Source organism: Balaenoptera acutorostrata, chromosome 11 (genome assembly GCF_949987535.1).
Source record: "Balaenoptera acutorostrata chromosome 11, mBalAcu1.1, whole genome shotgun sequence".
Taxonomy (NCBI): Eukaryota; Metazoa; Chordata; class Mammalia; order Artiodactyla; family Balaenopteridae; genus Balaenoptera; species Balaenoptera acutorostrata.
In genome coordinates, this window is record NC_080074.1 from 46,488,113 (window position 1) to 46,502,056 (window position 13,944).

At 36.2% G+C, this 13,944-nt stretch overlaps 1 long non-coding RNA gene across 1 annotated transcript in view; it reads left to right on the forward strand.

Moving 5' to 3' along the window:
- Positions 1-10,114, forward strand: part of LOC130709275 (uncharacterized) — a 41,724-nt gene extending 31,610 nt beyond the window's left edge. The window contains exons 2-3 of the long non-coding RNA XR_009009798.1: positions 6,987-7,220; positions 9,711-10,114. This is a non-coding gene — a long non-coding RNA (uncharacterized LOC130709275). The remainder of the gene's footprint in view (positions 1-6,986; positions 7,221-9,710) is intronic.
- Positions 10,115-13,944: the final 3,830 nt, after the last annotated feature.

The window sequence follows — 13,944 nt, forward strand, 5'->3', positions numbered from 1 at the left end:
AAATAAATAAATAAATAAATAAATAAATAAAATAAAAATATGGAAACAAAAGATATATTATGCAAACACTAGTCAAAAAAAAGCTAGTATTGCTATGTTAATATTAGACAAATTAAACCTAGAATAGAGAGATTAACAGGATAAAAGAGGAACATTACATAATGATAAGAGTCAACTCACCATGACATAACAAACCAAAAAGTGTGAGTATCTAACAAGAGATATTCAAAATACATGGAGAGGGACTTCCCTGGTGGTGCAGTGGATAGGACTCTGCGCTGCCAATGCAGGGGGCCTGGGTTCAATCTCTGGTCAGGGAACTAGATCCCACATGCATGCCACAACTAAGAGTTCGCATGCCGCAACTAAGGAGCCCACATGCCTCAACTAAAGGAGCTGGTGAACCAGAACTAAGGAGCCCTGGAACCACAACTAAGGAGCCTGTGAGCCACAACTAAGGAGCCCACCTGCCACAACTAAGACCCGGTGCAACCAAATAAATGAAGAAATAAGTAAATAAATAAAAAACAAAACAAACAAAAAAAATACATGAAGAATAAAAACTGACAGAATTGAAAGGAAAAATAGACAAATCTACAATTACAGATAGAGTTCAACACTTCTTTCTCAGAAACTGATAGAATTAGTAGACGGAAAATCAACAAGAATTTGGAAGAACTGAAAAATACCACTAACAAACTGGATTAATTGGCACTTATAAAACTCTCCACTCAACAACATTAGAATACATGTTGTTTCCAATTAAACATGGAATATTGTCAAGATATATCATATCCAAGATAAAAATACCTAAACAAATGTTAAAGAAATAAAATAATGCAAAGTATTTTTCTGATCATAATGAAATTAAACTAGAAATTAATAAAAGACAATAAGAAAATACCCAAACACTTGGAAATTAAACAACACACTTCTAAGTAATCCATGATTCAAAGGGAAATTCTCAATTGAAATTAGAAAATATTTTGATCATAATGAAAATAAAAATTGACATGTCAAAAAATCAGGGATGCTGCTAAAGCAGTGTTTAGAGGGAAATTTATAGCATTAAATGCTTGTATTAGAGAGGTTTTAAACCAATCATTTAAGCTTCTAACTTAATAAACTAAAAGAAAAAAAATTAAAGTAAACCCAACGCAATCAAAAGGAAATAATAAAGATAAGAGCAGATACCAATGACATGGAGAACAGAAAAACAATAAAGACTCTCAAACCAAAAACTGGTTGTTTGAAATGATCAATAAAATACATAAACCTCTATAAAGACCGACCAAAATAAAGACACAAAGTATCAGAAATGAAATATGGAATGAATGAATCAGAAATATTTTGGTAATAGTAGGAATGATAAAGCAGATAACACTCCAGACAATTGAAAGTATGAGGAAATACTATGAACTTTTTTATGCATAATAACAACTTAAGTAGTCCTATGACTATTTAAGAAATTGAATTCACAGTGAAACACCTTGTGAGAAAAATATCTCCAGGCCCATATGGTTTCATCAGTGAATTATAACAAATATTTAAAGAAGAAATAACACCACCAATTCTATGCAAACTCTTCTAGGAAATAGGAGAAGAGGGAGCACTCCCCAACTCATTTTATGAAATCAGCATTACCCTGATACAAAAACTAGAAAAGACAATACAAGAAAAGAAAACTATAGAGCAATATTCCTCATAAAAATAGATGCAAAAATACTCAACAAAATATCAGCAAATCAATTGCAACAATATATAAAGCAAATAATAAAACACAGTCAAGTGGAATTTATCTCAGAAATGTAAGGCTAGTTCAATACTCAAGAATCAACCCATGTAATCCATCATATTAACAGTGTAAAACCATAAGATTACATCAATTTATGCAGAAAAAAACATTTGAAAAAATTCAACATCCATTATAAAGACCCATAGTAAACTAAGAATAGATAGGAATTCCCTCAACCTGGTAAAGAATATCTACAAAAACCCTATCACTGATATCATAATTACACGGTGAAAAAATTAAATGGTTTCTCCGTAAGTTTGGTAATAATAAGGCAAATATATCCACTTTCATCACTTCTAGCCAGATCAATCAGGCAAAAAATAAAGAGTCAAAAGGCTTACAGATGGGAAAGAAAGGCATAAGACTGGCCCTATTCACAGATAACACAACTGCTTACGTAGAAAAATCCAAAGGAATCTACAGAAAAAAGGCAAAAAACCCCAACTCTTAGAACTAATAAGTGTTTAGCAAAGTCACAGGATACAAGGTTAATAATACATATATTTCTATGTAATAGCAATAATCAATTAGAATCAAAATTTTTTAAGTAATACCATTTAAAATATCTCAAAAAAGAAATAATTAGGTATAAAGTTAACAAAATATGTACTGAATCTGTATTCTGAAAACTATAAAACACTAATTAAAGAAATCAAAGAAAACCTAAATTAATGACAAAACATTTAAAGTTTTTGGATTGGAAGACACAGCCTAGTAAAGATGTCAATTCTCCCCAAATCAATCTACAGATTCAAAGCAAGCATTCCAGTCAAAATCCCAGAAGAATGTTTACTTGGCTATAGACAATCTAATTCTAAAATTCATATGGAAAGGTGAAGGAACTAGAATAGCCAAAACAATTTTGAAAAAGAAGAATAAAGTATGAGAAAGCATGCTGTTCAATTTTAAGACTTACTATAAAATACAGTAATCAAGATAGTGTGATACTGGCAAAGGAAAAGACACATAGGTCAATGGAACAGAATAGAGAGAACAGAAACAGAACCATACAAATATGGCCAACTGATCTTTTTACAAAGGTGGAAAGCCAATTCAGTGCAGAAGGGATAGACTTTTCATAAAATGGAACAATTAGACATCCATTAAAAAAAGAACTTTGATCTAAATATCACACTTATTACAAAATTTAATTCAAAAGGGATCAAAGATATAAAAATAAAATACAGAGCTATATAACTTTTAGAAGAAAACATAAGAGAAATTCTTCATGATCTGAAATTAGGCAAAGAGGTCTTAGATATGACACACAGTTATAAATCCATAAAAAACTGATGAATTGGACTTCATTAAATTTTTAATTGCTCTATAAAAGATACTGTTAAAATAATGAAAAGACAAGCTACAGACTCAGAGAAAATATTTTTAAATTGTATATCTGACAAAGGACCTGTGTCCAGAACAAATAAAGAAATGTCATAACTCAGCAGTAAAATAACCCAATTAAGAAATGGGCAAAGGACTTGAACAGACACTTCACCAAAGAAGATGTATATAACTATCAGCATATAATAAAAGACAAATAAATGTAAGAGAGTGGCTTAGATCTGTTAGAAATTGTCGCAATGGATAAATTCTAGATTGAATTGAGATGTGTGAAAAATAATATAAAAATAAATTTGATTTTTTAAAATTGTTTGGAGCAAAAACAAGGAAGCAATAAGCCCTCTGCTAAGGGCAGATGGTATAAGGTTAACAGATGACAGAGAGAACATGGAACTATCTAATTGTTATTATGCCTCCATTTTATCTGTCAAGAAGATGACTTTATATTAGTGAAAATGGTGAGTTACAAGAACAGAATGTTTTCAACATAATTCAATTTTAGATAGATGATAAATAGATAAGCAGACATATATATGTGCATAGAAATAATATGGGAAGGATATATATGTATGTGCATAGAAATAATATGGGAAGGATATATATGTATGTGCATAGAAATAATATGGGAAGGACATACACTAAAATGTTAACAGTTGTTATTTCTAGGTGTAAGATTTTCATTTTTTTTTTTTGCTGTGCATATGTATTCCATGAATATTCCATAATGTACACGTATTGCTTTTAAAATAAAACAGAACAAGTAAGTGATTTTAAAATGGAAAAGATGGTAAAAGGAACTTTAAGAAAATGGAATCTCCAGGTGAGGAGGTCCTAGAAGAACACATAGATTTTATGAGTTACAATGAAATACATCCCAGAGCACTGCAAGAAATTTTATAGAAGAGAACATATGCAAAAGTAGTTCCAGTCTTCAAGAAAGAAATGTCATCTTCTGAAAACTATAGCAAGATTCTACACCTAATAATTGGAAGAACAGATTTGGAGAATTCAGAAAAGAAACACTACTAGGATCCCAACTTAGGCTCACTAAAAATAAGCCATGACAGACAAACCTCATTTCCTTTACTAGACAGTTACTACTAGAAGTGATGGCTGTTATGTCCTCAGATTTGACCTGTTCAACACTTCTTTCTTTCTGATGACAGCAGCCTGGTTTTATTTTGGGAAACTACTTTGGCTATTTAATAGACTTCTAAAACTTACCATGTCCAATGGTTAATTCATCTTTTCCTCTAAAACCTGGTCCTTCTACTGTCTTTCCCATCTCAGGAAATAGCAACTGCAACCTTCTGTTACTTGGGCCAACCCTTCTGGAATCATCCCTGACTTCTCTCTCTTTCTCACACTCCACCTTCAAATCCATCAGAAAATACTGTTGGTTTTACCTTTAAAATAAACCAAAGATCTGACCACTTTCTCACATTGCTGCTACTATGACCACACCCAGTCCCACTCACCATCTCCCCTCATCTGGGTTATTACAAAAGCAGCTGAGTGAAATCCCTACTTCTATTCTTGACCACCTACACTCTACTATCCTTTTAATACGCAAGTCAGGTCATGGAACTCCTATGATAAAATGACTCTCCATTTCTCTCAGAGTAAATACCGAGGTCCTTACCATGGCCTTCAGGACCCCTCATGAAATGCTTCCCTTTCTTCTCCTCCTCCTGCTCTCTCCCTTGCTCACCTGGCTCTAGCCACAGTGGCCTCCTTGCTGGACCTTGAAAGAGCCATGCACTCTCTGGCCTCAGGGCCTTTGTACTTGCCCTTTCTTCTACCTGGAATTCTCTACTTCCAGATCCCCCCACAGCTAGGATGACCATGTATACTGGTTTGCCTGAGAGAGTCCCCATTTGTGCCTGATATTCCAGCGTTAACACACACAATCTTAAAAGTGTCCCCATTTGGATGAATATGGTCGCCCTACTCATGGCTCAGAGCCCCATCTCTTTCAAGTCTGCTCGGTCTCAACTTCTCATTGAGGACTCTCTCACACCTGACTTAAGATTGTAGCCCTACCCCAGCACATTTAAATTCTTTCCTTGTTTTGTGTTTTTTCCCTATGGCTCTTTTCACCTTCTGATATACTATATTACCTTCTTATTGATTATGTTTACTGTCTGTATGCTGTCATTACTTACATAAGCTCCATGAAGGCAGACATCTTGCCTGTTTCATTTTCAATATCATATCCCCAGCACCTAGAACAGTGCCTAGCATAGAGGAGATCTCAATAAATGTTGATTGATAAATGAATGCACAAATGAGTGCCTAGAAACTTGTTTTCTCACTAGATATCAAAATGAAATAAAATAAAAGTTTATATTTGGGGACCTTGAGGAAAAATAAATATTCTATAAAACATTCCTTATGTATATATTGAATATATATATATAATGTCAGGATTCCTTTATTCCTTTGGTTGAAAGTGATAGAAGTTTAAGCTGAACTTCCAGAAGTAAGGGGAAAAAAGAGGCAGAGTGTTTATTGCAAAGATACTGCAAAGTCTCACAGAAATGAAGGACCAAACCTTAGCACAGCAACTTCTGGGATTTTAGAGCCTGGACACAAGAATTCAAATACAAACAAGATTCTTTCTTCTCTCTTCTCTGCTCTTCCTGCACGTTGGCCTTATTCCCTCCTATTGCAGACTGACTATGGAAGTACTTTTGCTCCCAGCTCCCAGCTGTAGTTGGAAGAAAAATCCCAGAGATGAACTGATTCCTATTGTCCCCAGCTTGAATCACATCCACTGTGGAAAGAGGATGAAATACTGTGATGGCTCCCCACCCCCCGGAGCAGTCACTAACGTCAAAAACGCAGGTTCCTGCCCCAAAATGACAACAACTCTTCCCATATAAATGGGAGAAGCACTTCCTCAAAAGAAATCGAGTCCTTTTCCCAAAGGAAATGAGAGACACTCAGAAGACAAAAAATAAAAGTCTAATTCGATAGCTTTTTATATTTTTAAAATGCCACATTCTGCTCTAACCTATTCCGGAGATTAATAAACACCAACACGTTCTTCACTCATAAATGTGTAAGATTGCTTTCTATACATTGAGTCTCTGATTCAGCACTTTGATAAACTCTGCAATTTTACCATCCAGTAGCCAATTTACTCTGCTTTAATAAGACACATTATCAAAATACTGCACATCGCATAGTCAGAGATAGTCTCTCTTTTTTCACTGTGTTAAATAATGATATACATTTTCAATTTATCTATGGTGAATGTTAGAATATGACAGCTGTATTTGTTTTTCACGATGTAAAGTGAATGATAATATCTCACGAGCTGATTTATTTCCTTCTTTTCTATCCACAATGATCTTACTGTGCTATTTCAGCTTCAAAATATGGATATTGAGGCACCAGCTGCTTCAACTCTAGAGAACAGTTATTTCCCATGAACCAACAATTTCACTTAAAAGAGGAGGGAGACAGAACATAAGGAAACTTTTCTCAGGACCACCTAAACCAAATAAACGAACGATGCAAAAAAAACTACCTAAGTTTTGACAACATTGCAAGATTCCTTTTGTTAAGGTACAAGATACAGAATTTCCCAGGAGAACAACAAAATCAATGAAAGCCTGAATTCCCGTAATTAGAGTTGCTGTTAGTATTATCATGTTATTGACACAAAAATGCCTCATCCTCATTCCCAATTAAATTTGCTGTATAACTTGTGCAAAGCAAATGCTATAAATTGAACTAAAATGTTGTGGATGACATGTGGAAGACTTTTTTTTTTTCATTTTGTTTTTGTTTTATGGGTTTTTCACTTTAAAGAAATCTAACAGATTTTATCTCCTTTTAGAAAATCATGCATACAGGGACCGAAGCAGTGATTTATGCTGTGACATAATATGTTTTTGACACAAAAAGTACTTGTCAAAAATGCAAGATACAAAAGCAGCTATTCTAAGTGTTTTAAAGGGAAGAAGGAAAATCTGGCTTTCTTCAGTCAATAATACATCTGACATAAATAATGACTGAAAACTGACAGCTACAAGATGTGATTTAGGTGCTCTGAATTCGTCAAGATGAAAAGGTAAGTAATATCAATTTTGTATTCTATAGTAATTTTGCTGTAATGTAATTGAACTTCTCATGGCAACAAGAGTTATAATAATTGTATTAGTAATTGGTGAGTCATACAATGAATAACGTCTTTAATTGAATACTTGTTTTCATAGTATAGCTACAGCTCTGCCTCAAAATTGAGTTCGATTTGGCACTATGGAAGAATAGATTTAATCTTTCATCTTCCACCTGTCTTATATGAGTAATTTTATTTTTAAAAATACACAAAGAGGGAAAGAAAAGAAAAACCATGAGGTTAAGTAACGATGTAGAGTTTTAACTAGCCACGGTCCTCAGAAACAGTGAAGATTAATTTGGGAAGGTATGACTTATCTCAAACCCTGCAAAATATCAGTACACTTTCATAAAGCCAAAGAGAAATGTCTGTTCTGAATGGCTCCAGAAAAATCATGCCGTCACAAAATATTTTCATCCAATGACTCATACTCTGCTTTGGGATTTCAAAACTTCCCATTTGCATATATTGACTGCTTCATTCTGATGCAAACTCTAGCTTTCAGACTCCAAGCTCATTTTTACAGGTCAAATTTAGGTAGGAATCGGTAGAGATGGCTTCCTCCTTTTACATGACCATTCTTCCCACCTCATTCCCCCCCAAAAGCCAATATTTTATCGATTCCATTATAAAAAAGCTATGATTTTCATACTAACGTTTTATCCTGATTTTAGAGATAGATTAAATACATCTAAGCTTTCCTGATTTAGGCTATATTATGGTAACATGAAGCACAAGTTCAAATACTCATGTTTTGTTGTAAAGTCACTTGGATGCCTTTGCATTTTCAACAGTACTTTGCCATCTATGACAATGACCGGCTAGATGTTCTCACCAAATCCATGTATCCTTTTTTCTGAGCTCACGACTCTATTTCATGGAGGTAGGAGTGACCATGTGACTGAGTTCCAGCCAATAAAATGTGGAGAGGTAATGAATGTGGCTTCCAGATTTCATCCATAATGAGCTTTCATGCCAGCTCTTCTGCATCTGCTGGCTGAATGAAGAGGTCTCAGAACACAGAGGAAGGTAGCGACAGGATACCTTAGGACCTAGCTGAGTTCATAAGTGAACATGTGGAATGCTGTCCAAATGCCACGCATGTGAAAAATAAACTATTATTATGTTAGACAATTGAGATTTGGGGACGTATCTAACTTAGTCACTAGAGTAACCTTAACTAATAAACACTCCCACTCCAAAATCTGGTTGAGTGGTGACCAGGGTAGAGAGTGATCACTGGGATTGCTATGCAGGAAACGTTCACGACCCTCTCCCTCCCAAGGTGGGAAGAATGTACTTCCTGAATTCCTGAGGTTGTGCATGGACCCAACTTGCTTTGGCCAATGGTATGTTAGTAGATGTGATGCGAATAGGCCTTCAATATGCTTGTGCAGTTTGGGCTTGGCTGCAGCACTCTGCTGATTTGCCTGAGAAAAGCGTGCCCTGGGTAGATGCTCCCCTTGAGCATAAGCCCCTCAAAAAACACATATGCAGCAGAGCTGAACCCAACCCACTCCTGGATCAAAGGTCATCTGACCCAGAACAGAGCCATCCAGCCAAACCATGGTTAACCTGATGATCTGTGAGCAAGAAAAGTATACGCTTATTGTAAACCATGGAGTTTCAGGGTGGTTTGTTAAAGCAATAGCTGATGATACAGTCAGGCAGCCTTAGTGTAGTGTGGTCAAGAGTGCAGACTATAAGACCAAACACTTCATGTCAAATCTGTATCATTTATTACCTACGTTTCCTTGTGCAAGTTATTTAAACCATGCCTCCATTTCCTCATTTATAAAATGAGATAATAGTACCTATCTCATAATAGTACCTAATAATAGTAGTAGTAGTAGTAGGACCTAACTCATACAGTTAATATTTATAAAGTGCTTGGAATAGTGCCTGGCACATAGTAGCCACTGCAATAGTGTATATGAGATAAAATAAACCTCAGTAACCCATAGATACTTCAGCAAATTACCCCCAACAAGAACAAGAGGCTGCTGCCAACGGATGCTTGAATTCCCCGGAGACATTCTTCCCTGTAATCAGGAGTCCATGTTACAAAATGTTTAAAGAATTCCATCGGTTGAGGCTTCCTTCTGATGAGTTTAATGGCCTGGATTTGAATTCTTGTTCCACCATTTGGGACCTTGGACACTGTGCTGATCACTGGGTCTCAATTCCCTCACCAGTAAACAGGGACTGTTAACAGCACTTAGCGCAGCAGAGTAGTCAGTATTATAGCAGCTGCTCTACAGAAAGCATTTTAGTGCAATAAATAATGCTTATAAACACTTAACAAATGTTAGTTATTCTTCATTTGGGCAAACAATTTTAAGAACAACCAGGTCACTTTTAGCTTGTGAAGAAGTGGATAGTAACTTCAAAGTATTGTTTATCTAAACTCACCAAAAGATTACCTTCTCTGATGTTTTTAAGGCAGAGGATGTTTTTCAAAAGAGCACTTAAGGGACTTCCCTCGTGGTCCAGTGATAAAGAATCCACCTTCCAATGCAGGGGACGCAGGTTCAATCCCTGGTCGGGGAACAAAGATCCCACATGCCGCGGGGCAACTAAGCCTGCGCGCCACAACTACTGAGCTCGCATGCCTCAACTAGAGCCTGTGTGCTGCAAACTACAGAGCCCACACGCCCTGGAGCCCATGCGCCACAACTAGAGAAGAGAAAACCCACACGCCACAACTAGACAGAAGCCCGCGCACCACAACGAACAAACCACGCGCCCCAACGAAAGATCCCACGTGCCTCAAGGAAGATCCCATGTGCAACTAAGACCTGACGCAGCCAAATAAATAAATAAATGAGCACTTAAAACCGCAGCAGTTTCTCTCCTCTACTACCATAAATCTTTTTCGCTTTTATTTTCATTTTGTTTTGATGTATCAGTATCATACAAATCATGAAAATCATAAAATGATGCCTGTTATTATGTCTGTGTTATCTTCTCTTTACTTTTATGTAAATAATGTTGTCTCTACCTTCTATTTACTAACAATATTTCTGGTATTAATCAAAAAGAGCCCTCAGACCACATTCAACTTAATAGCAATTTAACTTAAAAGGTAAGAGATGTGGATTATATGCGATACTAAGCCACAATGTGTGTATCTTCTACATGAAAACAACCTTAATTTCCTTGCTTGACTGAGAAGAGAAGTAAAAAGAACGATTGCTACAAATCAGGAAAAATTCATAACTTGCCGGGGGTGTAACAGCTGTTGATTTAAGGTTTGCATCTTTGATAACACGACGCTGCTGGGAAGATAACATCTTTTTGACAAAGCTGTGAACATAAAAATCACAAGGCTTTACTCAACGCTTAAATATTTTCTTTGTATCACTTACAGAAAAAATTATTTCTTTTATTTACTTACACTAAAATGTGTTTGAAGTATACTGTATCTCATCAGCAAGCTTTACAATAAAATTTAGTGTTTCCTTGTTCCACAGGTATACAGTACACTTGTCACATCACAAATAAAAATTACTTAAATTATCCTCAGTTTAGAGAAATGATCTGCTATTGCTATGTACAAGTAGTTCCTACCACTGGAAATACAAGCACGGAATTGAGCATACACTCAGGATATTATTCATTTCTTTCATTATCAGCTAGAAGTAGGTGATTGAAAAATTAGGTGACAAAACAAAGCAAGTACTGCACTGACAGGGGGAAAAATACCTGCAAAGTGGAATCTTGAAAATGTGTAAAAGGGAATAACTTTGCCATGGCAGTTAGAAACAATAGCAGTGTTCTCCTTTATCTAAAGGCTGCTGCGTTATTGCATATGTCCCTGCACTGTTGACTCACAAACTGAAATTTTATGCTGACCTTTTGTGTTTCTTATGTATCAGTGAAATGCACTGAGAACATCGTCAAGGAAGTACAGAGAATGATGCTAGTAATCGCCTTGTCTCCTTACTCTTCAACAAAACGCAATGTGCTTCCTTTCTTCTGTGAATTATACTTATCTTAGAAAGTCAGATTTCCTTCTTATTTTTAAATATTTTTTCTTTAAATGTTTCTTTTACCAAAGACTGTCTTGCATTGTCATTGAAACCCATGTGTACCCCAGCCCTGTAGTTCTCAGAGTCACTTTTTTTTTTTAATATTCAGAAAACATGATTTGATTGCTCATGCCACATGCTTTGAGAAATCCAAATCCCTCTTTGCCCCCTGAGAATTGGGGTATAGTTGCTTGCAATTCTCCTGGATACCTCTCACTCTTCAGATTTACTCTGAATTCCTTCTTTTGCTTAATTCTTGATGCCTATCAGTGGTTCCTCCTCCTGGAACTATACCTCTTTCTCTCTGTACCACTTCATCCCAAGTTGGACTCTACTTCTGGGTCCTTGTTCAAAGCACCACTACCCAAGGTTGTGTGGACAACAGAGTGCTACTGGAGGTCTCAGGGAACATAAAACAGCTTTACGTTTAATGTTGAACATCGTTGTTCATTCATTTATTCATTCATTTAACTAATATTTATTAAATACCTACCATGTGCAGGTACTAGTCAAGATCGTAGAGATACAGTAGTGAACAAAATATTTTAAAAAACCCTTGCTTTTATAGGGCTTGCACTCTAGTTATGGGAGAAGATAAAATTAACAAGTAAAATATATGTCACAGAGTGATATTATCAAGCAAAATAAAGCAGGGAAGGTAGAGGGACCTTTGGGAAGGGTGCAATTTCAAGTAGAGTGGTAGAGGATTTACTGTAACAGTGTTACTTAGGTAAAGGTATGAAAGAAATAAGGGAAGAAGCCATGGAGATAAGTTTGGAAAGAATGCTTTAAGTAAAGAGAACAGCAAATGCAAAGGCCCTGAGGTGGGAGCTTCCCTGGAACGCTAGAGTTATAGCAAAGAGAATACTGGGGCTAAGCTCTTAAATTTCTCACTACTTAGACCCTTCTCCTCATTCCAGAGTCCTATATTAACTGTATTTCTTTATTTTTTTGTATTCCTGAAGTTCTGGCATCTGCAGCCTCGCTGACTGGAAGATTGCCCTGCCAGGGCTAGCCAGTCCTTAGAGAGAGCAAATTACTTTCCAGGAAGTGTACTTTTCACATGCAAATTATCCAATCCAGAGCCCAAACTCAGGACCATCTCCACTATCTGTCTTTTACATTCCAGGAGGCAATATTCCTCTACCCTAATCACCCCAGGGCCAGGTGCCAGACAACTAGGGACTACCCTCATGCCCCAGAGCCCAGCCACTTATTCAAACTACCCAATTCAATACCTGCTCAGCTGCTTATCCTGCCTCACCCACTCATTCTTTGGAAAACCACAATAGAGGCTTTTGCTCATGCTTTACCCTTGCTTCTTCTACTCCTGACTGGTCCTGGTGCTTGCTCATGTGGCCCTACACAGGATGGCTTCTTCTCTTCTCTTGGAAACTATAACAAACTATCTTTTCAATGGCGATCATCTCCTGATCTGTTGACCACATTATACCTGAATAAAACCAAAATCCCAAGTACAGTTTAAAATAAATTCTTACCAAGCATCCAGTGGACAACTCATGAATTCTTTTTATTCCTCAATATAGAAATATTGGTAGTCTTCTTTCTAGTAATGGCTCCTATTCAGGCTAGGTCTACCTTGGTCTAACTAATAGGCACATTACTTAGTTTTCCCGCGCAAAATAAAAGTCTTCCTATTTCACAAAAATTCTACTTTATGTCTGATTATATGATCATAATCCCCTGCCATCACTCCATAGCCTCAGTCCAACTGTCCACACCATTTAACTCCTTAATATATGTGATGCCTCCTAAGTCAGACATAATCTACCACCTAATTGTGAGCAGTGTATTCACTAAGGAAGTGACCAAATCCAAGCCAAAAATATCCTGCCCAGAAGACCCTATGGCACAAAAATCTTGTAGTTTTTTCAGAGGTAACCATCTACAGACCATAACAAGTTGGTTTCCCTGGAGACTCCAGGTTCTGCATTGTCTGGACTCTAAGAAAACCACTTGTCTAATTTGATAAGACAAAGGCATCTAAGGCAGGAATGGCCTCATGGGCCACCCTTACCTTTGGCTGCGGACTTAATAATGAGCTGGTTTTCCCAGCTGTTGGACAAAAGAAATCTCATCAAACTTGATATTCCTCCAAAAGGGGATGGGGGCGTGTTTCCTTGGACAAGTAAATTTTGTAAATACTGAATAATATATCCCACCTCCATGACCCTGGTGATTGTGCACATTACACTATGCTAACTGTAAAATTCGAGTGGAAAAAAAAGTAAATATATGCTAGAGTCAGTAAAAACCTGATCTCCAATACTGTGGGCATCTCAATGACTAGTGAAACATGAAATGCTTTGTTTTGGGGTTTGATGTTTTCTTGTTAATTTTCATGTTTGTTCTTGGTTGTCAAATAGACATATATTTTTATCTACTTTTAATTTTAATCTCAAAACCAGTCAAAACTCTTAATCAGCTAAAATTCTGTCTAGTATGTGAATTAATTCCATGGCAACAACAGATTTCTGGCTTCCAAGTGTTGATAAATGTCCAAATTCCAAAAATGAAAATATCATCTCTTTTACCCATTTTCTTTTTACATTTTATGTTAATTCTTGGCCCTAAAATAACCCCAGTGTGTTATTTTTCAATTACATTTCTATAGAGTGATAAAA